Source organism: Stegodyphus dumicola, chromosome 4 (assembly GCF_044657685.1).
Source record: "Stegodyphus dumicola isolate Sdum_Otavi_A_Nest chromosome 4, ASM4465768v1".
In the NCBI taxonomy this organism is placed as follows: domain Eukaryota; kingdom Metazoa; phylum Arthropoda; class Arachnida; order Araneae; family Eresidae; genus Stegodyphus; species Stegodyphus dumicola.
Window position 1 is genome coordinate 132614008 of NC_140771.1, and position 23449 is coordinate 132637456.

Here is a 23449-nt window from a genome sequence, read left to right on the forward strand (position 1 = left end):
TAATTTTCTAAGCTATGTTTAAGCTAAAAATCAAATCGTGACAATGCTAACAATGGTGGATTTTAAATTAAATCGTTAATGAGAAATTTAAGCGAACTAAATGCAGTTATTATTAGATATATGATTTCCATATTATTACTTGCATTATTTTATGAAAGTTGATGTCCTAATGCAGTTGTAGTATAGGCACGTCAAGATTTTATTTTTAGTCGCTAGCAGTCGTATATGTTAAAAATATTAAGTTATCCAAAGGTTTTATTTTTCATTTTAATGCATTTAACGTAACTCACTGAATTTAATAAGGATGTGTTAATGTATATTATTTTATCCTCTTTGTATTTATTCATTTATTTAGGACGCAGTCCGGCTTCTTGACGAGTGAAGCTCGTCTTATGACACGAAAGAGCTGCGCCCATATTACACAACACACACAAAAAACGCCATATGAACAAAAATACAATTACATATTAATACATGGTTGCCAATTTGATTATTGCATAATCAAGTCCATCAGGGCCTGGGGCTTTTTTCCGTGGGAGATATTTAAAAATTCGTGAAATTTCTTTGGAAGTAAAGGCAGTATCCGGTGGTGTCTTTGGGGCGCCGGTGTCTTCTCTGATGGTGCATTGAGTAGGCGTATCCGTGTCTGGGTCACTTTGAAGAAAAGGACTTGGAGAAGAATACTAGCGGTGTTAGCTGCTGTGCTGACTGTGCTATTTGTGGAATAGGGCTAAATACGTATCTGAGAAGGCTGATATATTTTTAAGTAGCAATTTTATGTAATATACCATACGGGTTGGTGTTAGTTGTACAAAAAGTTTTCCAGCTGGAGACCTTTGCTGCCAGGATATGTTTTTTATAACTAGCTCGCTCTTTCCTAAATTGTGACAAAAGATTTATTTTAATAGTCTCATCAAGACTGGAGGGAAGACGGCGCCTTAGGGCTCTGCATTTCTGACGTTGTTGTCGAAGTTCACTTGTCCACTATGTCACTCCCTGTAATTTTTTGGTTGTTCGTAGTGGGAAGATTTGTTCACATATGTTATATAATGTATCTAATAGTCGATCTGTGAAGTTATGCAGTTCCTCAGGACTTTCGGACTGATTTAGTATTTCTTCTTCTTTTTTAAGCTTGCGAGCAAAGGTAGCCGTTAGAGTACATATTTTGCAACGAGATAGTTTGAAGCGCTTAATGATAGAGAGTGTGGTATCCCGATTGATGGTAAAATGGATGGACTTGTGATCTGAACAACTTTCATTGTCCATTACCGTCCATGATTGAATTTGATTGGCTATGTGACTCGTGGAGATAGAAGATCTGGCCATTCTTGGTTGTATGTATTATCAAAAGAGGGAGGGGCATTTGGAGTGTTGTGCAAATATAAGTTACTGATTGCAAGAAAATCCTCCATCTCTTGCCCTTTAGGATTTATTGTAGAATAGCCCCAGATTACATTATGTGCGTTAAAGTCTCCTCCAAGAATTTGGACTATTGTAAAAAATTTTTGTTCGATTTCATAAAAATGTACCAGTGAGTTACCAATATTATCCAGAGGCGGTGAGTAGACGGAGGTAATTATAAATTCTATGCTGTTGTAAATGACAAGGACAGCAACAAAGTCCCTATGAAGTTTGACTATTTGGGGTGCCCATTGCGGGTTACAGCAAACTACTGTAGCTCGAGGAGCCTGTTCCTTTTGACATCGCTATTTGTTGATATATTGTCCAAGTTAATGGTAGGCTAGCGACTTGTCCTTCTCTACAATATAATTCTTGAAGTATGAGAAAGTCTATATCATAAGTAATGGCATGCATGATGACTTGGAACGCGGTAGCTGCAGCTTGTTGGAGGTTTATTTTAGAGCATTTAATTGGCTACTTTTGAGATTGAGTTTGACTTAGAGTTGCAATGTTAGGCTGTGGGTTGTTGCTATTGTCAGGACATATGTTGGACAGGTGATTGCATATGCTCGGTGTTCGCTTGAAATTCTGTTATTTCTATTGATACGATAGTTAAAGTCTGCGCAGTTAATGCAGGTTGCTCTTATTGCCCCACAGTGTGTGATATTATGGTTTTCAGAACAGTATGCGCAATATTGTTCATTCTTACTTGCTTGCTCGGGGTGACCGAATGCCTGACATCTGTAGCATCTTTTTGTATTGAAATATTCGGTGATACGATGGGCACGCCAACCAAGGTATAATTTTGAAGTTTGCATGAGTCGCTTGAAAGCTATAGATTGGCATTCCACAACCCATTTTACTTCTTGATTTCTGTCTTTAAGTCGGTATAAGACTTTGGCATTGTTTTGGGTGATATTAAAATCTGAGCTGAAAATTCTTTCTATTTCTAGGTGTGTTTGGTGGGAAATTATGGATAGCCACATGTGGAAGTCTGGTCGAGGGTAGTTTTGTTTGCACAGTTTCTGTTCCTTCTGACTTTGTAATGCTTTAGCTAATTTCGTGATATCTTTAGTATGGCAGTCAACTGCTAATCCTTCTTTTTGTATATTTCTTAAGGTGGCAACTTTGACTCCTATTGAATGAAGAGGAAATTCTGTACTAAGTTTCTCTTTGAGCTCTTTCCTGGTTGTGTTTGAGTTATCTTTAGGATATATAAGCAGCGTGTGCTTGGTTGGTTGAGTAACTTCTTGAGCGTAGATTGGTCGAGTAACTGCGTGAGCGTAGGATTGGTGATTTATTGGAATGGTCGGGCTGGTACGATGAGATTGGTGATTCCAATTCTGTATGAACTCCTGTATCTGTAGTTGGTTGCAAAGTTACGTGCTCAAGTTCTCTAAGGGTTAATGTGCGACAAGCTTCTAAAATCTCTACGAGTTGGTCTCTGAAATCTAATGGTAGACGGAATCTGTTACTCCGAATACTTGTGCTTATACCCTTATCTTCTTCGAAGAGGGTATTTATTTTGTCTTCATACGAGATAATATCGGACTCTTATATGCTTGCTACGTCTAGATAGTAGAGACGAATTGAAGTTTCGGCATCAGGCATGATGCGTTTTCGAGAGTTGATTAAATAAGTACTGTATGTACTAAGAATAGTCTAAATTAAAAATGCCCTTAGTATTGATAAAAGTCCTAAATACTGATTACGTACTAGTAAAGTCCTCAGTAATGAAAAAGTTCTAAGTACTGATAACGTCCTGAGTACTGATAGAGTAATAAGAAGTGTCTAACAATGTAATAGACAGTAAATGTTTTAAATGCTGAAAATTAAAGTATTGGTATCTTCTTTATTAATTAAGAGATTATTATGGGCGTCGATTCTTTCGATTCATATTTTGATTTCAGATGTAATGACGTTGGTTCTACTTAGGTTGCTTAATTAGGAGGGAATTTAGAAATTTGATGTCTATTGATATTGTTAAAGCGTAAAATTCATAAAGTTTTAGCTAGCTAGAATTATTGTCTTCAATTTTTGTCCTTAGGATATTAAACTTCTAGTTTTCTATTTTTCTATCCTCTTTAAATATAATATGAACGAAAACTAATACAGAAACGAAGTATTGTCTTTGAAACTAAGAAAGTTACTCTTTGTCATCAGCGTGACTCTTTGTCATCAGCGTTCTTTAGGTTTTTCCGCTGCGTAAGATTAAAATGAATTAATTTAAATGCTGAATCGCTTCATTATTAGACACAATCTCATCATCGTTTGAAATTATGGCATTTCTAGTAATAAATTTTTCCACGTTAAAATTCATCACGGTTGGCACGTGCAGGATATATAAAAAATTTAACAGTTTTTTATAAATCGCCAAACTTCGTCAAATCACTTTCAAAATTTCGAAAATCTTTTATTTCGAAGGTTATTTTTCATTGTACCAAAGTTGTATTGATAAAATTCTGCAATAGTTATTTTGGCAGTTAAACAAAAACAGAGAAAAAAAAATAAACATTAATTAAAAACTAATCTATATTAAATTTTGAAGAAATTCCAAAGAAATATTGCATTTTATAGCAAATATGTAGGAGTGCAAAGTATTCAGGAAACTCGGGTGGGTAGAAAGAGATTAAATATTAATTTCAACATTCAACCTAATCAAAAAAAAGGGGAGTAAATTAGTTAAATAAAATCGAGCAAATTTGTATCTGCATTAAGGTGTCGTAGAGTATTTACTTACCAATATGTACAATCTGTGTTTATTAGCATGCTAAATACTATAGTTTAAACATATTTTTTTACGTAAATGCTCCTTTTAGACAGCACGTTATTCAGTCAAACTGTTAAAAGCAAGTCCTTTTCGTTTCTTTTTCCCCCTTGATGAAAAGAATTAATTCCTTTTTTAATGACCGTCAAATAATGTGCATTTCCTAAGATTTGCCAAACAAGGAAACAAGTGGATTGTCTCGGTTATTTACTATTCATGAAGGAAGGGAACGAGGAAAAGATATTACAAATAAAGTACCCCTAAAATATGATGTGAAAAGGTTTTCTCTTTCATTCTAATTTCGTCATGAAATGCCTGTCTTTGCCGTATTACGTCGCTGGTTTTAATGGTGATAAATTGCTGTTGCAGATATGGCTTTATGGAAATTAAAAAAGGGTAGAAAAAAGGTTTCATCGCGAATGAATAAATATTTAAGAGCGAAAGAGGAAATAAATAATCTTGTGGAGGCTTTTCATTAATCTTTAGTCTTTTATTTTTCTTATATAATTAAAGAAAAACACTTGAACCATGTCGACGCTTCCGGACTTCATTAATGCGAGATTCTATTATGTGACATCATGAAGTGTGAATTACTTACACAATGGAAAATTTATACGATGAGATTCAAAGTCTGAGGAAACGCTGTTTTTACATATGGCGTGGTCTGTCACTAGACAGAGAGAAGCTGGTGTTTTATGCTAACATTAACACCACAATGCTATTATTTTACGGCTAACTAAATATTTTATGCAGATTTTTTTAATTATGATAAATTATATAAGATAATTGATTTAAGCTACTTTGGACTAAATATTTCATTCTTAATGCTGTCACATTTCTTGCGCTAGAAAACAGAATATAGAAAAAATATTTTAAAAGTTGCTTCAGTTAAACGCGCTAAAACTAAAAATAAATAAATAAATAAATAAATAAATAAATGTTTAGTTATCATAATCTTCTCGGACACATGACAAAAAATAAAATGGTTGTATTATTAATAAAGTCGAATTTCAAATAAAAATTTTCAAAGAAAAATTTGATCGAATTCAATCGTCATTTCTATAATTCATTTCGATTGTTTCATGGAATCTATAAATTCTACAATAATCTCTAAATCTTATAAAACTCATATATGGAAGCCCTATGACTCATTTAAGAAAAATAGTACTGTAATTAAAATAATAATTAAACATTTTCCATGTGCTTTACTTTACAATTTTTAATCCATAGAATGCGAAAATTAATAAAGAAAAGAAATCACTGCTTTTCAACGACCCGAAACTATTATTTCTAATCTGGCGTAAGATTATTTTAAAAGCCAACCTCATCATCAGTTAGAATCTGGGGTTGCTAAGAATGAAAAAATATTTTTTTTTATTTAAAAATTTCTTAGCATTTAGTAAAAGAAAAAGAAAAATAGGTTAATAATAATAAAAATATCTGAAAGCTTTCAGATTTTATATTATACCCAAAGGGGTTCGGTTTCAATTATTACTGTGAACAGTTTGTTGTGCATGTGTGTATTCGAAGGCATCACTTCAGTAAATCACTGGAATTTTTCTGTTTTGTATGTATTTTTTTCTTATTAATATCCAAAGGGGAGTTTTATTAACGTTTTATGGGTTACCTTTTTTTATTAAATATCATGTACTTCGCATTTAACACGAAAAAAAAAAACTTCGCGCATAAAATATCCATGCCTGAAGATGCACGCGATAGGGAGTGAATTCATTATTCAAAATTTGATGTTTCTAGGTACCGTTGTTTTTTCACAATGCGAGAAATGCAAATTCTTCATTATTTAATTTCTTTAAATATAATGCAGGGCTCTAATATTTGTCGCAACAATCTGAAAAGTGAAACATCGCTTATAGTGAACCAACGCAAAATGCCGAAATGAAATTTATAGCCCTTCTGGGCAAATTGCCCCTTTCGATTAAAAATAGAACAACCAGTTAATTTGGACAATCATGCTAGGATTTTCCAAAAAAGTTTCATTTCGAAGAATAGTTTTTCAATATAGCCAGCTATGCATACATAAAAGTTTAGGATGACATGTTTAATCATTAAGTGAGGCATAGTGAGAAAAATTATACATTAAATTAAAAAAATATATTATTATTGAATTTGGAAAAAATTGTCTTGTCAGAACAAAGAACGCTTACTAAAATAAAGCAATGTAAAATTTATTTAGAGTTCGGCAGATCCAATTATAAAGAAATTTAAGTTCATGAATAAATTCCTAGAGGTGTCGTGTCCTACAGCAGAATTTATGAGAAGATGGCGTCCGGCTTCAGTAGAGCAATATAATCCTGCGTTCGCATGTCAGTTGAAACTTAATGTATGTACACGAATTTCTTTTCCTTAGTTAAATCATACTCCACGAAAGTTTTACTATTATAATACCAGCAGTCTCCTTAGCTAATAGTAATGTCAGCAAGTTTCTAAGTTTATCAAATGTAAAATTTCTAATTTAGTATAGCAATGTTAAAATCTCCTAAAATTATGTTGTGTAGAAAATTAATTGAATTCATTATACTCAAAGTCCAAATTCAGCTACACAGTTTAATTTACCAAGTAACTTTTCAGTTAGGACTGTTAATAATTTAATAACTAATTTGTTAACATAGTTATTAGATTATTGTTAATAATTTAATAACTAATTTGTTAACATAGTTATTAGATTATTAACTAATTTTTAATATAGTTTAACATGGTTATTAGATTATTAACTAACGTTTAATATCGTTATTAAAAATAACTTTGCATGCCTAATTCGTTTTACTTTCTTTATTTTGGAAAATTTAGGTACTGGGCTTTTAGTTTTAGTTTATCACATTTAGAGATATGTGTCTTAAGTAAATCTGATTGAAATTTATGCACATTATACAGCAAAATTTTAGCTTTCTGGTGAATTTATATTTATTAACATAGGTTAGTTGATAAATGATTTGTAAATAAATAATATGTTGATTAGAAACGGCGAGGATTTTTCTGGCTTTCAAAATCTACTTTTAACTCTGTTTTAAGTGGTTTAATGTAATTCTCACATCCTGTTTCTGAGGAATTGGAAATAGAGATGGACTATCCGCTGCCGAACTGATTCAAAGAACCGAATCACGTTACTGAACGAATGATCAGAGATCTGGCGAAAACGAAAAGGCAGTTCTTTGACGGTTCACCTACAGCTGTTGTTGGGAAGCGTGCCAAAAAAGAATGGGATTCCTCTTAATGTAAACACTAGCATTCGTCACTTTATTATTTAACGGAAACGTTGTACGATTTCCCTTAGTTCAAATTAACCTACTATTCAAAATTTAGTTATCGTTCCTGAGCGCCTCAATTTCTATTTGCTTTTCCCCATCTTTGCACACCACTCTTTACCTACGGCTCTTCCCGGCGCATTCATCAAGGTCATTTTAGTGAGCTGTGAATCGTTAAAAGAACTTATTCACGGTTCTGATCTGATCTCTTGAAGGGCAGTTTTGTCCATCTCTAGTTGGGAAGCGAGCAAAAAAGGTTACTGTTTTTTTTTTTTTTTTTTTTTTCTGGAGGGGGCTTGGGTGGCATCAAGGACGAAAGAGGTTGAATTGAAATAACGGAAAAATAGAAATTTTTGCATTGTTTTGTTCTTGGTTTGAGTGTTGGAAATAATCCCTTCTTTTGGGACGTTTTCTGGAATATGGTGGTGGCCTGCACTTTTTAAAATGAAGAGCTCTCTTTTAACCCTCAAATTAAACTGCTTCCATTTTATGCGCCACTCTCAATGGGCGCTTGAGAAGAAAAGAATTAGGGGGTGATGAAAGTAGTAAGTTAAGAGTGACTGCATCGATTCAGCTCATAGAAGCAGAAATTCTGTAGCAGAACTCAAGAGCGCTTTAGATGGCGAAAGTAATCTTAAGAAAGTTAACATCACTTTTTCCTACTAATGGGCCTTAATTTAGCTGCTTCGTATGCAGCGGCATTTCCCTTATCACCTGCCCGCGACGTCGCTCGGCGGCAAGTCCATGAAGAGATGTAGCGACCTGCCTGATCCAAACATAATTTGTACGACAAAAAGCTGATTTCCTGTGTGGTCTTAGCTCCTATCCATCCGTGGACCGTTCCCGAACCAAATGGAGAAACCGCTCTAGGAGAAGTCAAGTTTTTCATCAGTCTTAGGTAAGCACCAACTTCTGGTTATTCTCACCTTACATTCTTTTAGTAAGGTAAATTTTTTCCTTCTTTTTCCAGCACTAACAGCCTCTGATTATTTGTAGTACTTCATTCGACAAAATATGCTGTTACTAGTACTTAAAAATTGTAATAGTGCAGTAAATCCTTTCTATTGCTTTACAGAAATTGTTTGATAATCTTACCTGCGTACTAATTCATCTCCCGAAAGTTAACTCTGAGATGATTTTTTAGTCGAAGAAAGCTATAACAAAATAAATAGTCTTGGTATAATCTGGCGTTATTATTTGTTTATCTGCCAAATACATTCTTGCTAACCATGGTTATTGCTCTCATGTATATTTATTTGAATTCTCAGAACACAAAGTAATGTTATAACAGTAACATTTTAGTTTTAGTTAGTTAAGGAGTTTTAAAGGTTTCAAGAACAGCTACAAAACAAGTTAAACATACAATTTCTGACTTTGCTTATTATCACTATTTAGTAAAACAGCATTATAATTTGCATTGGAAACATTATCATGCATTTTATCTAATAAATAACGTAGACTAGTGTTTTCCAAAAATTGTAGCCTTCTGTCATAGGCTCATCTAATTATTCTAATAAAAAGAGGAAAAAACGATTCCTACATGAAAATAATGTAATAATGAAGTAATAATAAATAAACATATGTGATTATTAAAATGAAATCGTGAAAAATATTTGCCATTACTGTTAAATAAATATAACTTTTCAGAGAGAAAAAAAAATTCTCAAAACATTTTTAGGCCACTTCGACTCACACTTTGAGAAGGATTAAAATTAACATAATCCTTACAAAGTTTATAACAGTAAATTAAGAAAGTAGGTATATGAGAGTATTTTACAAAAGCTATCTGGCTAAGTACAAGACGCCTTTGATAAAATGCATATTTCATTTAGATAAATAAAAGAATCTTTTGAGAAACAGAATAGTTTTTTGCACTGTACAAAAGCCTTACGTGAATCTTTTGACCAAATAAAAAAAAACTTTCCCAAGTACAATAATTGTAAAACTATTTAATTTCAGATTATACAGGGTGCGGTAGCGTTCATAGTAGGATATTAAAAACACACCATAAGGCAGTAACGGTAATATATTTATTACCTCTTATGTCAAGTAATAGTTAAAGGTATGCCATTTACTAATGTGTAAGTCATTGCCCATTGCGTAGATTACGTTTTGGATATGATGCCTGTCAAAGAATGCACCCCCCACTCTGCACAACACATTCATCTAGGCTGCGTTGGAAGCTTGCCATAACTCGGCGTAACGTATTCCCTGGGACATTGCTGACGGCAGTTGTGATGCCATCCTTCAACTCAGGAATGATGGCACAACGTGTTCGGAAAAAGTCTTGCTTCAGGTGGCTCCAAAGGAAAAGATTTGCACATGAAAGATCAGGTGAGTGAGGCGGCCAGGAAATGTCACCAAAAGGGAAAATTACTCTACCTGGAAATGTCTGTCGCAATGGTCCGTCCATCTAGAACTTTCCCATGACGTCCCAAGTTGAGATGTTGCCGAAATAGACGCTGGGTAGCAATACGAATGTGGCACGAGCTGGCTCAAATTCATGCAGTACGTCATTGTACTACGCAAGTCGAATTACGCTAATGAACGTTGCCGCACCCTGTATGATAACGTTTCCAAGGGTTCCATAAGTTACATTCAGTGATAGTCTGGAAGTAAGATCAAGTATTTTCTGAGGCAAATCATTCATTTCATTAAGAATCCTTTTAATACATTAATTTATACATTCAGTACACCCATATATCTATGACTATTACATTTTTATCATCCACACATGGATGAGGAAATTAAGTTAAAAACTTAAATATGACTGCAAAATGAAATTGTCATTAAAATTTTGAACATTCGCTTCTAAATTTTGATCTTAAAATATTAATGCAATTATACTTTATTTTTAGATCAGTTAAGAACATAAAACCTTTTAGCTGTATTATTAAAACATAAATTCATTTTAAATGCATAAGACCTTTTAGTTCTGATATTTTATATAATTCTATTTTTATGCAGCTTAGTAGAGAATCTTCACAAAAGAAATATTTTTTAATATTAAGGTATAATCCTGCATTTGTACATTATTATCTTAACCCATACAATTTTGCTTTTCTCTTTCCTTTCACTGTTACATTTCAAATATCTTCTTAAAAATGCAGCTTATTATGTAGCTTCTACTTTAAACATTCGCTTAGTTACTTTTATGTCAAAGAAAAACATTTAAACCTTTTATTTAATGAAAGATAGCAAATTTTGGGTTTAAAGATTTGATGATGGTTAGGTTTGTATTCCTTTAGGCACTACACAAAAATGAGTTAAAAATGAGTTATTATATATGATTGTTTGGAGAGAAATTGATATACTTAATTTTCTTCTCTCTAAAGAAATTCTTACCAAATAAGCTGGATCTTTAGGAAAATAACTTCGTGCGCTTTAAATATATGTAGCAATGAAATTATTGAATGTAATAATTAAAACAATTAAGCAAAAATTTATCGCTGATCTGTAGTTTTGTTGAAGCTCAGACCAACAAAATGTTGCCGCAACGATGGTGAATGCATTAAAAGTTGCAGTGTCGTGGACGTTGGAGCCATTTGATTAAACGAAGAGTGTTCGCCGTGTCAAATGCAAAAATACCCTCCTCTACTTTCGACTAAATTAAGTCTAGCTTCCAGATTAAATATTACTATAACTTCTACTGCATTCACCACCGTAAAAGCAATGCTTTGAAAAGGCGGACTGTTCTGTAACGAAAGTGCAATCAGAGATAAATGTTTGCTTATTTGCATTAATCATTATGTTGAAATTGTTTATTAGATAAGGTGGTAGTAATATAAATACACTTTCCCAATTTCTCCAAAAATCCTTCATTTTAAGGCCAATTCATTTTGTAGCGTAGTAAAAAATAAAGTTTCCCATATTTTCGATGTTCGAAATGGAGCAGATATCTAGTTTTCACGAATATCTTTAGTTGATAACATAAGTATCAACGTTCTCCCTTCGATATATCCTTATTCTATTGTTCGGGTATTTGATAAGACTGCATTTGAAACATGTTGTGGAATATTTTACATATCAACTTCTTTTTAAATATATTTATCTTGTAAAAATGCAGTGAAAAAAAATTTATTTTTAGCGACTGTGATTTGATAAAAGCTTAATTTAATTAGGATAATTTTTCAATGCAGGAAAAAAGACTATAGTTTAATAAAGATATTTAGGGAATATTAACAGAATATTTCCAACATATATACAACTAAGCTTTTGGATCTAGTTTTGTTAATAGACAACTGCTTGCCTGAGTAATTGAGTTCTGAACATCTAATTGCTGTCAAAGTAACAGAAATATTAAATATAATGAGGTCTTTTGTAATGATTCATGTAAGAGAAGATTGTTTTCTCAAGTTTTTTCTTCACAAGCTGTACCTTAAAAGATAACTCCGATACTTTAAAAACTACAGTACTTGCTTAATGTGAATCTAACTTTTAAAGTATAATGCATATTAGAATAAGTAGGTTTTAAACTTATCGGGAAAATATTGCAAAATGCGAAGCTTTGCAATATAGTTCTAATCTTATTTTATGAATCATGGGTGCTATCGATTTAAAATGCTTTTCATTTATTTCTTATATAAAATTAATTGCGAAGGCTATCTTTACCAAAGCATTCAAAACGTTTGATGAAAACAAAATTCACCAGGAAAAATAATATTTATGATAATTTTTACAACTTAGAACTCTTTAAATCACGCTGAGTTAGTTATAAATGTAATAATAAATCACTCATTTCTGCTAATATGCCTTTTACAGCAGCTAAATTTTCTGGAAAAGAGGGCGATAGAGATAATCATTTTACCAGAGACACAAGTTCATTCACGAGACCATAAAAGGAAATAATTTACGACAGACAAACATTTTTATTACTTAAGCTTTAAGCTCCGCAGCAATAAAAACCTCAAAATTCCAAAACTGAGACAATAATCAACAAGGAAAAAATAGCGATGTATCCCCAGACGAATTTTGGATCTTCATAATAATTTTTTTAACAACAAACATAGCCTTTTACTGCTCGTCAGCGGGGTACTTAAGAGCGCAAGGAAAGTTGGATCACAAATCCTCCCATCTGTGCTTTTGATGACGCAATAAAAATGGAGAAAAAGCAAATCGGGTTACGATGTTTGCGATAGTAAAGCACTTTTCTCTTTTATTGAAGTTCTCTCTACTAATGTTTGTCTTGCACTTCATGCAAAGTTCTCTCCGGATTCATAAGCGCGGAGAAAAGCGCGCGCGCGTTCACTGCTTCGCTTCTTTACTCCACGTAAACTAGAGTAAATAAATTTTCACTAAATGCGAAAAGCTGAGTTTAATATTCGCGAATGGAGTTAGTTTAACTCTTAAAGGTCTCCCGATCGTGGGTGTGTAAGGAGGTGATAAGCGTCTTATCCTTGCCAAACATACTAATAAAGAGATGGAAATACTGCTTCAAGCCATGTGTATATATGTACAGAAGGTATAAGAGGTGTCTGAAAATAAACCGATTATTTGTGAATTTCAGCTGGTAATTTTTTTTCGTGGCAAATCATTCCTTTAACAGCGCAGCATTTAAATGTGGTCAGGAAAAGCAACAGAATTATTTCCGATTCACGTCAATGGCAAGCGCAGATTTATATATTTGGTTAAATGTCTGTTCTACATTAAAGATTCACTACTAGAGAAAGGAGATTTAATGGATTCTTTCGGAATCCATTCGATCTCAGTCTAGTATAAACAAAATCCCAGGCAAAGACTGTCTGCGATACGGTTAAAATAGTGCATTCCGAAATGGTTGAAGAAGTCAAATATAAGTATGATATCAAACGGGCAGAAACAAATTAAAACCTGTGCTTAATTAAAAGAAACATTTTATAAAGATAATATGCTTATAAAGAATTGCTACAAACAAAATAAATTCCTCTGTTAAATAAAGTGTATTTTAAAACTATATATTACTATAGTATATTAAAAGATATTTTTCGTATTTGCATTGTATGCATTGTCTTGAACGGATTATTTGAATCCATAAGTCCTAACTGTGTGATATTCTGACACATAGTGAAAAAAGGGCTAATGAATTCTAGAATGCCTCAGAACCATATTTGCAGAATAGCTTTTCTTCTAAGCAACTAACACTAGGCTGTAAGTTACCGCCAAATTGAAATAGCATTCCAGACCTACTGTAAACTAAAATTAATCTCGATAAGATACGTATGTAAATGGAACTCAGCATTTAATATTAAATGACAAACTTGAAATATTGATGTATATCTACAAAATAAACCTATAAATAGCAAGCATTCAATAAATGGCGTTTTTATATAAAATCTAATTCCTTTCCAAATGCGGGCACATGCTTACAACGGCATTGGTCACTACGAAGGACATTTTATTATTGTAAAAGCACCTAATAGGCGGCCACCGTTACCCTCCTACGAAGGGATAAACAATTTTACATGCATGCCTTTAGGGGATCCGAACCTGGGCCCATTGGTATCGCTGTCAGGCTTCCCTAACCATTGTACCATCTGGGAGGCTTCTGACAAAATTATTACTAGATGCTTTGTACTCGAATCTTAAAAAAACGCTAAACTACACCTGGCTGAAGTACGATATACATGTTGACATATAAGTACTTCAATCTTGGTTCTGCAACTTATTTTTATTGTAGTTCATTGTGACAATGAGGGAATGGAAATATTCACTACTTAAATAAATGCAGTTTTCACAGCAAGTTAAATATTTTAGTCTGAATTTTACAATTGCTGTATGAAAGTATTTTATAACAAAGAAATATTTATCCCGGAAAACATTACATTTACATAATATTAAGTTATTAAGTTGTTATAATTAATATCCAATATATAATATATATTTACACTATATGAAGTCATGAAGTTGTAACTAATCAATTTTCGCTTACCTTAAGAACACAATTCGCAATAAGTATCACTTATTATTTAATAATAATAAATTATTGTTATATAATTTTGAAGGAAGATTACTCTCATAAAGCCTTCCTTAAACATCCCAGAAATATTTTCATGAAAATAAATATATTAAAAAATATGTTCAGAGAAACATCTTATACTAAAAATAAAAATGATCTTGAATAGCAGATCCTTTCTTAAAATTAATTTACTTTTTATTTTAAAACGTTTCCCCATTTTCGGAACTGAAAATAATTCTTGCAATTAGAGTTGCTTATTAATTACATCTTGTTTGTTGAATTTTTCCGTCGTTCAACAGGAAATATTTCGTCGGGCATTATGATATTTGCTGCACTGATTTTAAGTGGCTTGTGCGGATATCAAAGTTTTGGGAACAAGGAATACATGAAACATTCATAGAACACGTGTCAGGAGTAGACCAATGGCTAAAGCCAGTCTAGTACCCTAAGCCCATTACTCGCCCATGGTCTCTCAGGGCCCACTTTTTGTATAGGACTATAAGGACTAAAATTAATGTACAGTCTTTTACGACTTGATTGAAGGGTGGGTCTTGTGGTCCTCAATGGAAATCAGATATTGCCTACGGCTTCATTAGTGTTTATTAATATTCTAATTACTATATCAATACAATACAGAGAAAGGGAGCCTTAAATTCCTTAAAAATTTAACAACCTTTTCTTAAAGTTAATTTTATTTAAATGGGCTAATATTGTTTATGCATACACCTGATATCTATGAAACAAGGAGAATTGTATTATTCAATATTACGTGGTACGGAAATTTATCGAAAGCTTTGTTGTCCTGAATCAAAGTATGTAAATTTTAATATCGTAGAATGAAATAAATTGACAATGATACTTTGTAAAATGAATAAACTTTAACTTCGAAGAGCTAATGAAACGAATCTTGTCTTAAAACGGATTTTAGCATTTGACAGCCCCTTTCATGTTTTAAACAGGTATATTGTGTATATTGCTTTACATAAATTAGTGTAGGAATTCCCAAAATGAAACATAATATCTAATAAATCTGTTTTCATTGATGAATAGAAACTATAAAAATGAAGTCAAACTAACTAAAGTGAAAAGAATTAATGATGGAATTTCGGTTTTCGAGTTATTGAGAAAAAAATATTTCGGTTCCGAATTAACATTTGACTATATAATCTTTTATTTATTACCTAAATGCATTAGGTAATGAGTTAGAATTAAAAAAAGATTTGAATTAAAAATGCGAAAAATATTCTGCAGAGTACAGCTATATTACACTTGAAGATAACGCAGTTCTTCAAAATTGGAATCATTATCACAAAGTTTTTTTAATTGTACAGTTTAGTTTGTTTGTGTAGTACTTTACTTCTAATTATCAGCACTGCCTCATTCCCCAAAACATGCAGATTTGGTTAATATCTAATAAGATACAAAAGCGCAACAAAATGCACCAATTAATAACCAGAGATGCTAATCTCTGTGACAATAATCTCAAAGTTTCAATACCTATGTCCTGCTTTCATTTAACATAGCTTGTTAAAAAGTTAGCAACCTTTACAAGAAAGAAATGAGCACCGCAAACCATATGAATTATAATACAGGATACTCACAAGTAGGGTAAGGGTCTACTACCTATTTACTTAGGGTAAATAATAAATGGCCCTTGCATTTCTATGTAACATAAAAGGTAACATCACCTCAAAGGCGAACACATGTAATAAATTGTCAAAATTGAGTTGGTAAAGTATTAACAATGTATACGTATCATGAAATGTAATTATTGTAAACTAATTATTGTAAAAACACACGAAATTGCATACAATGAAGTGACAAAAATAATGTATCAGCATACATATGCAGAAATATCTAAAAGAACGTAGTACGCATATGTATGCGGATGAAGCTATTTTGTTTCCTTTTTTCAATTTTCATAAAACTTATTTATGTCCTTTTTATTATAATTTTATATTCTTTTTTAATTTTGACTGCTGATTGTAAATACTGATGTAAACAATATTTACATCAAGTCCTGATTATAAGCATGATCTATAATCTAGAAATGAGTTGCTTCTAGCCACCACAATATATAATGTCATGATCTACCTTTTCATGTGAATAACACTGTGCTGCCAGATATAACATAATTTCTGCAAACCAATTATTGCAAAAACATATGTGACAGCACACAATAAATCGTGAAAAATTGAGTTGTTAAAGTATCAGCACAACTATATAACAATTACTTAAATTTAAGATTAATAAACAATTTTATAGTCCTAACTTAATTCTGATAGTAAACACAGATGTAAACAGATCATGTTTTCAAAAATGATTTGGAACGTGGGAAAACCACTCCTGTATATACTGCAATATATAATGTCCTGAAACAAGATGCCTGTAACCACTACTATCTCAGATAATATCTCGAAACATGCATCTGTACAACTATGTATATATAGCAATGTATATCATATAATATAATGCATGTTACTTGAGCTAATTTAGCGCTAAAAGGTAGGAGTGCCGTTGATGCCGCCGGCGGTGGCAGAACTTGTAGTGTTGGAAGGAGTCACAATTTCATCATGATTTGAGGAATGTTGCCGGAATGTTGTTGGTTTTCTAGTTAGTGTGTGGGGCTAATACCTACTAACTTAGGGTAAATATTAGGTGGCTGATTCACTTAACATAACATGTAGCGGAAATTAGACCTGACAGAAAAATAGCTAATTTTCCAAGCCTTAGCAAAGGCGCGGAGAGACCTTACTTTCGCAAGAAAGCGGGCATTACTTAATTAAAAATGAAAATAATTTAAAACAAAAGAAAAAAATAGCGGAGTTTACGAAATTTGCAGATGGTACAAATGAAAAACTGAAATAATTTTGCAAGCCTTAATGGACAGTTAAAATTAAATAAAAAGAACATGTTTGGCATTTAAAATTCGGTAGAAAGCGGCAGAGGAATTCTCAATTCTTTGAAAGAAACTATTAGCATTAAATCCGAATATATCATAAGTAATGACAAAGTAAAATCTTAACAAGAGAAATTTGATGAATGAGGCAATAGAATAATTGGGGCATAATTTAGAAGATAATGATGTACTAAACTGGCATAGTCATTAGCTTCGCTGGCTTCCGTTCCGAAGGGCCCGGGTTAGAATTCCAGAGAAGCCATGGATGTTTGTAAATGTATAGTGTCCTTACGGCATGGGTGCACTCTAAATATGGGGCAAGCCGAAAGTTCTCTCGAAAGTTGTTGGTACGGAAAAGAAGTGAGAAACTCGGACCAGTCCCCCGGGGTGCTCTTAATCAAAACTGGGGGTTCAGAATTGAGCTAAATTGCACTGTTACCTGTAAAGTGTTGAAGCTGTTGCCAACGACAGGCATAAACTTGCTCTTCTTCCCACGAGGAATTTCGTGGGCTTGGGTTGAGTGAGTGAGTGAGCGAGTTTTAAGGCGCAAAAACCAATGATGATTATGATGCGCCAAATAAATGGTGGGTGACCTAATTTAGAAATGAAATACTTATTAATAAAAATTATTAAAGTGAGGCTTGGGTTGAGTATAGGTCAGAAAAATGAACATTAGCAACAACAACTTTCCGACATACGGTATATTTTCTTTAGGAATCATCCATCGGCAGAATCCACCGGCAGAATGTGACGAGTCACACAAATAAAAATTTTGAAAAGCGTTTTTATAAGAGCGCGAGAAAGATGTGATTGCGCTTTCTTCATCCCCAAATTTCTACCGCGTAAATCTAATCCAGAATTTTTTTATGAAGTTGTTCGTTCTATGGATACTCTATTAAGCAAACTTCTAACAGCTGTCAACTCATTATAGTCAACATGTTCCCATATCCTTCAGAACCCTCCCATCACTTCATTGAGCCCTTCTAGTCCCTCTAGTTTCTATCCAAGTTGGTGATTATTTTGGATATTAATATGAAGTTACACTATTGTAACTCGCCTCTGTTATAGCCTTGAATAAACTGCTTCAAGTGAGAGTGTTTTCCATTTGATAACACTACTGTGACTGACTTTATTTCGATTAGTTACATTTTACAGTAAATATAAAATATAATTCATGAATTTGTTTTCTTACTTCATATATATATATATATATATATATATATATATAACAGAGAAAGTTACAGCTTAAAATTTTTAACACTTCATTATTAAAACTAAATACAAGGAAACTGCCAAATGATTAAGTCATAAATCCATAGATTCCATTAAATCAAAATAGATTAAATCGTCAATCCATAAAAATAAATGTATTCAGAAAAAAGAAAATAGGAATTGTACTATGAAATCAAATATATTCTGAAGCCGCGAAACAGAATTTCCAGGATGAAATACACACAAAATAAAATAAGTAAGGATGTGATAAATTCAGATTTTAATGTCGCACTAGAGGGTTTGTTAAAATTTTTTATACTTTCTCTGAGCATCGCAGGTTACCAGTCTGCTCTTGGACTCACTCTTGTTAGCACACTTTTCTGTTTTACATTTTTTATTAAGGAAAGAAAAAAGTTTAAAAAGAAAATGAAGCTCAAGAAAAGGAAAGAGAAGACAGGAGAAGATGAGCATGACGTGCTACTTGAGGAATTAAGAAACATTCTTTTGTAAATTCCTGGAAGTTCGCGCTGAGGATACAGCAGAATGGATGGTGTGTGATTCGTTAGACCCTGAGTTTCAAATTCTGAATGATGATGAACTTACTGAAAGTGAGAAGAAAGTGTCGAGGAAGAAGAAGACACCGGACCATCAGCTAGTGAAGCCTTTGCCGGCCTTGAAACTGCGTGGTAGCAGATGGTAGATCAGCCCGAGCAGTGTTGCCAGATCTTGCGAATTTTTGCGAATTTGACAACTTGTGCTACTAAAATTTTAGTATTTGCGACTTTGCGAAATTTTTACGACTTCTATTATTTCCTTTTGCGACTTCAAAGAATTTTTCAATATATAGTAAAATTATTATTTTTTAAAATAATGTACCAATTAAAATAACTCATATGAAAAAAAAAGTTTATTTAGGCTTAAATGGAAGTTGGCATTTGGCAATCCTGTTTACATGTGGGCTTTCCTTTTCAAGGCAGCAAAGCCTGACCCCGGATGAATGAATTAACGAAATTAAATTCATTTTCCTGATTATAATATTGTTAAGAAGTAAGCAATGGAAATGACTTAAAAATCAAAGTAACGGCATTTTTCCCAATAACAACAGACATACATTTAACAGTGAAAGAACAAGTATTTCTTATCTAATCAGAATCTGAAATAAGCTACCAGGAACGGAAAACTCACTGAAAAACATTATTCAATTAAAATGTTCACAATTAAGCAAAAAAATAATGACTTAAATAAATTAACTGCCTACTCAAAAAATTTAGAACAAGGGCGTTAACAATCCAAACATGAAAAGTCTTTTACTAATGGATATTCACAAATTAATTTAAAAATAGAACCTAAATTAAATGAAAGTTAATTAAAAAAGAAATGGATATTCATACAATTGAAAATGAGCAATATTGTTTAAAATTTTCGTTAAAGCTAAGACACGTAATTAAAACGATGAAAAATCGAATACAGTCTGTAACTTAGGGAACCAATAGAATGTAAATTTGTGATGACGTGAGAGGTCATGTGAGCATGCAAAACTTTGACGTCACAAAAGTCACGTGATCTCTGACGACTTTTTGAGTCTTTCTTTGTTACTGTTGTTGAAAAATTTCTGGCAACACTGAGCCGGAGTGTGATCACATGCAACTTCTCTTTGTAAGCGGATGCGCGACTTGGCTGCCCGAAGACAGTGAGCAAGCAATGACTTTAAGCACTTGTAAGTATTGTACAGTACGCTATATAAGATGTATTTAAAAGTGTTCCCATTTAATTATATAATTAATTAAAACCTCTTTTTCTTTAAAATCAGCATTTTTATCCCATTTTCAACATACAGTACATATACATGTTGTAATTAATTAAAGTGTACGTAAACCCTTTCTTTGGAAAAAATCCAGTTATCCGAATTTTTGATTCGAATAATTGGAGTTCTACTCTAACTAATATTTCTGGTTAAATATCTCATGATTTTAATGTATTCTTATTTAAATTTGTAATGATTTATTTTATTCTAACCAATTATTTCTAGTTTGACTCTCCTGTCCCTCTGATTTCCGTTTCCTGCCGGAATGTTACTTTTGTAATGACGTACTATCCAAATTCTAGCAGTATTAATGCTGCGTGTCAAAGTTCAAAAAGAGTGGTAGCGGACTAAGTTCTGATGTGAATGCTGCGAATTTGAAATTAACTCTGTACTTCTGTGTTTGACACCTTTCAGTTTATAACTGATATTTCTTGGCTCGGCTTTGCTGTGTGCAGACAATTTAGCGTTAGTTAAGCTAAGGAGCCAATCATTAGATATCTTAATTTACTAGTGATTTTTACATTCTTGTTTTCTCTTAATTTACGTAGCAACAATTGGTGGTGAGTTGTGAGCACGAAGTGCGCGCAATATCTTCATTTCATTTTGAAATAAAAGGTTATTTTAAACCTTTTTGTGCAATTTAGTTTTCAAACGACATAGCGAGAATTTGCTACTTCGTCTTCGACATGGGCTCGAAGTTATATCCTTCCTAAAAGAACGCGTAGACTCTATAAATCTACCATATTAAAAAATAGAAAAAAGATATTCTTAACTGCGTTAGTTTTATTACTCCACTGTAGAGTTTCCTTTAGTTCAATTAACCAATTATTCAAATGTTTGATATCTATTCTGAACTTCTCAACTTCCTCTCGCATTTCATCGCCAGGATACAAATTTAAGTGAAATGAGTATAGAAACAAATGAAACTAGTACTATATTTCAGAGCATGATTTCGCAAGCTAATGCACGTTACTATTCTGTCCTCGCTGTTGTTACGCTGAGTCGCTGATAACGCCGTTTTGGCAATTTCATAAGTACAAAGCCGGATAGGCTGTTGAGGCAGCCTAGTTAGTCTATAAGTAAATCGCTAGAGCAGCACTACTACTTATCTTTGAATTTATGATTAAATTAATCTGAAGTTCCACCGCAAGTCGTCGGTGTTATTGTAAGCACGAAGTACATCATTTGTGTTAAAAATTTGACGAATAATAAAGCTTACCCTTCTTCTGCCCTGGCATTATTCATGCCTGTGCGAGAAGTCGCCAGATTTCCTAGTAAGATCATTTTTGCTTTATGATAGCGGAGAGAACTAGATCTTACACAATAGCCTAACAGATTAAATCTGAAAGTTAAATACCTTAATATTCAATAGAAGCAAGCTGGGCCAAGCAAATAAAAATGCATTTTATTTCCCGCAGTGGCAACACACTATTTTCAAATAGCCGAGTTTGTTGATTAAAACTGAAAGATAAATATACGAATGAAATTCTACCCGCATTAAGAACATCATGTCATACATTCTACAGAGCAGGACACTACCAAATACTCCAGCTTAGTTTTGCTTCGCATGTGATTTTCAAATTTAACACATTCATCTTAAGGAAGAAGGCTTTGTTCTCTCCCAGTTTCACCATCAAAGCAATGTTAGTCATAGAAAATTTGTCTTTAATTAAGAATATTAAGTTTTAGAGTCATTAGTATTTTTTTGGAGCAGGAGTGACGAAAAATGAGTAACGCTCTCGCCGCGAGTCGAACCACGGACCTCTGGAATACGCACCTATCGTGCTGACCACCACACCACGAAGACATGCTAAGAAGGCGGGAGAAATACTTTATAAAGCTATCGTAATTAAATCATAGAAAAAATTATCGTTTTTAAATAACACGTCACGATGATATTTGGTGGCAACAATTTGAAAAATTATTAGAACACAAACGTGATATGGACCAAAAGTGAATTTCGAGACTAATAGGACGTCTGGTGCTAAAAGTACTTTGAACATCTCTGATTTAGGAAGTTACAAACACCAATACAATAAATAATGAGTAGTCATGCTCCATAACACTGGGAAAAGTCGTATCAAAATTCAATATTTCTCAGCACCATCAGGTAAACAAAGAGTTATAGGGCTCATAAAATAAATGAAACATGACTGGAAAATCAATCAGCGCCATTTGTTATTATAATAATAAAAATTTCTACTTAGAGTTGTAGCGACATTAGGTGTTTTTGGAAGCAGGAGAGATGAAAAATGAACGACGCCTTCGCGGGGAATCGAACCACGGACCCTCTGGAATACGTGCCCAGCTTGCTGACCACTACACTACGAATGAATGCTAAGAAGGCGGGAGAAATACCTTATATACTTCCCCTTTTAAATTGCGACTGGGATTTTAAGGGGACCCAATCGCCAAATCGTGGGTGAAGAGAATCATCATTCACAACACCCCGTTTTAGTTCGGGCGCCACTGTAGAGACATTAGGTATTTTTCGGAAGCATGCAAGATGAAAAATATGAAACGCCTTTGTCGGAACTCGAACCGTATATAAGCATGTACTATGAACTATGTAACTATGTAAGCATATATTATGAACTATGTAACTATAAGCATATGTTATGAACTATGTAAGCATATATTATGAACTATGTAACTATAAGCATATGTTATGAACTATGTAAGCATGTATACAGGATCAATGTTTCCCTTATAGGGCCCCATGAGGTGTTGCCCCGGATAGTTGCAGAACCTGGACTAGACCCGAATAGTCTTACTAAGCCGCACGGGTGTCCAGATTCTGCTCTCAACTCAACTCAACTCGATTACGTGTCGAGCGTGCTGACCACTACACTACGAAGGCATTCTAAGAAGATGGGAGAAATACCTTATATAATCCCCCTTTTAAAGGACGATTCGAGTGTTAGGAGACCCAATCGCCAAAGCCTGGTGGTGAAGAATCATCATTCACCACCTTTTAGTTCGACCACCACTATAGAAACATTAGATATTTTTTGAAGCAGGAGTGATGAAAAATGAGCAACGCCTTCGCCGCGAATCAAACCATGGACCTTCGGAATACGTGCCCAGCGTGCTGATCACTAAACTACGAAGACATGCTAAGAAGGCGGGAGAAATACCTTAGAGAGTAAATCAAAGAAATTAAGAATTT

At 33.2% G+C, this 23449-nt stretch overlaps 1 protein-coding gene across 17 annotated transcripts in view; it reads right to left on the reverse strand.

Moving 5' to 3' along the window:
• The window catches only part of LOC118204330 (uncharacterized), a 1054928-nt gene that overhangs the window by 461929 nt on the left and 569550 nt on the right, over positions 1-23449 (reverse strand). Inside the window, exon 4 of one of the 17 annotated variants that reach the window (XR_015040778.1) lies at positions 9424-10040. The exons of the other annotated variants lie outside the window; for them this stretch is intronic. The gene's annotated coding sequence lies outside the window, so the exon portion shown is untranslated. Of the gene's footprint in view, positions 1-9423; positions 10041-23449 lie in introns of those variants that run through there. 17 annotated transcript variants of the gene reach the window in all.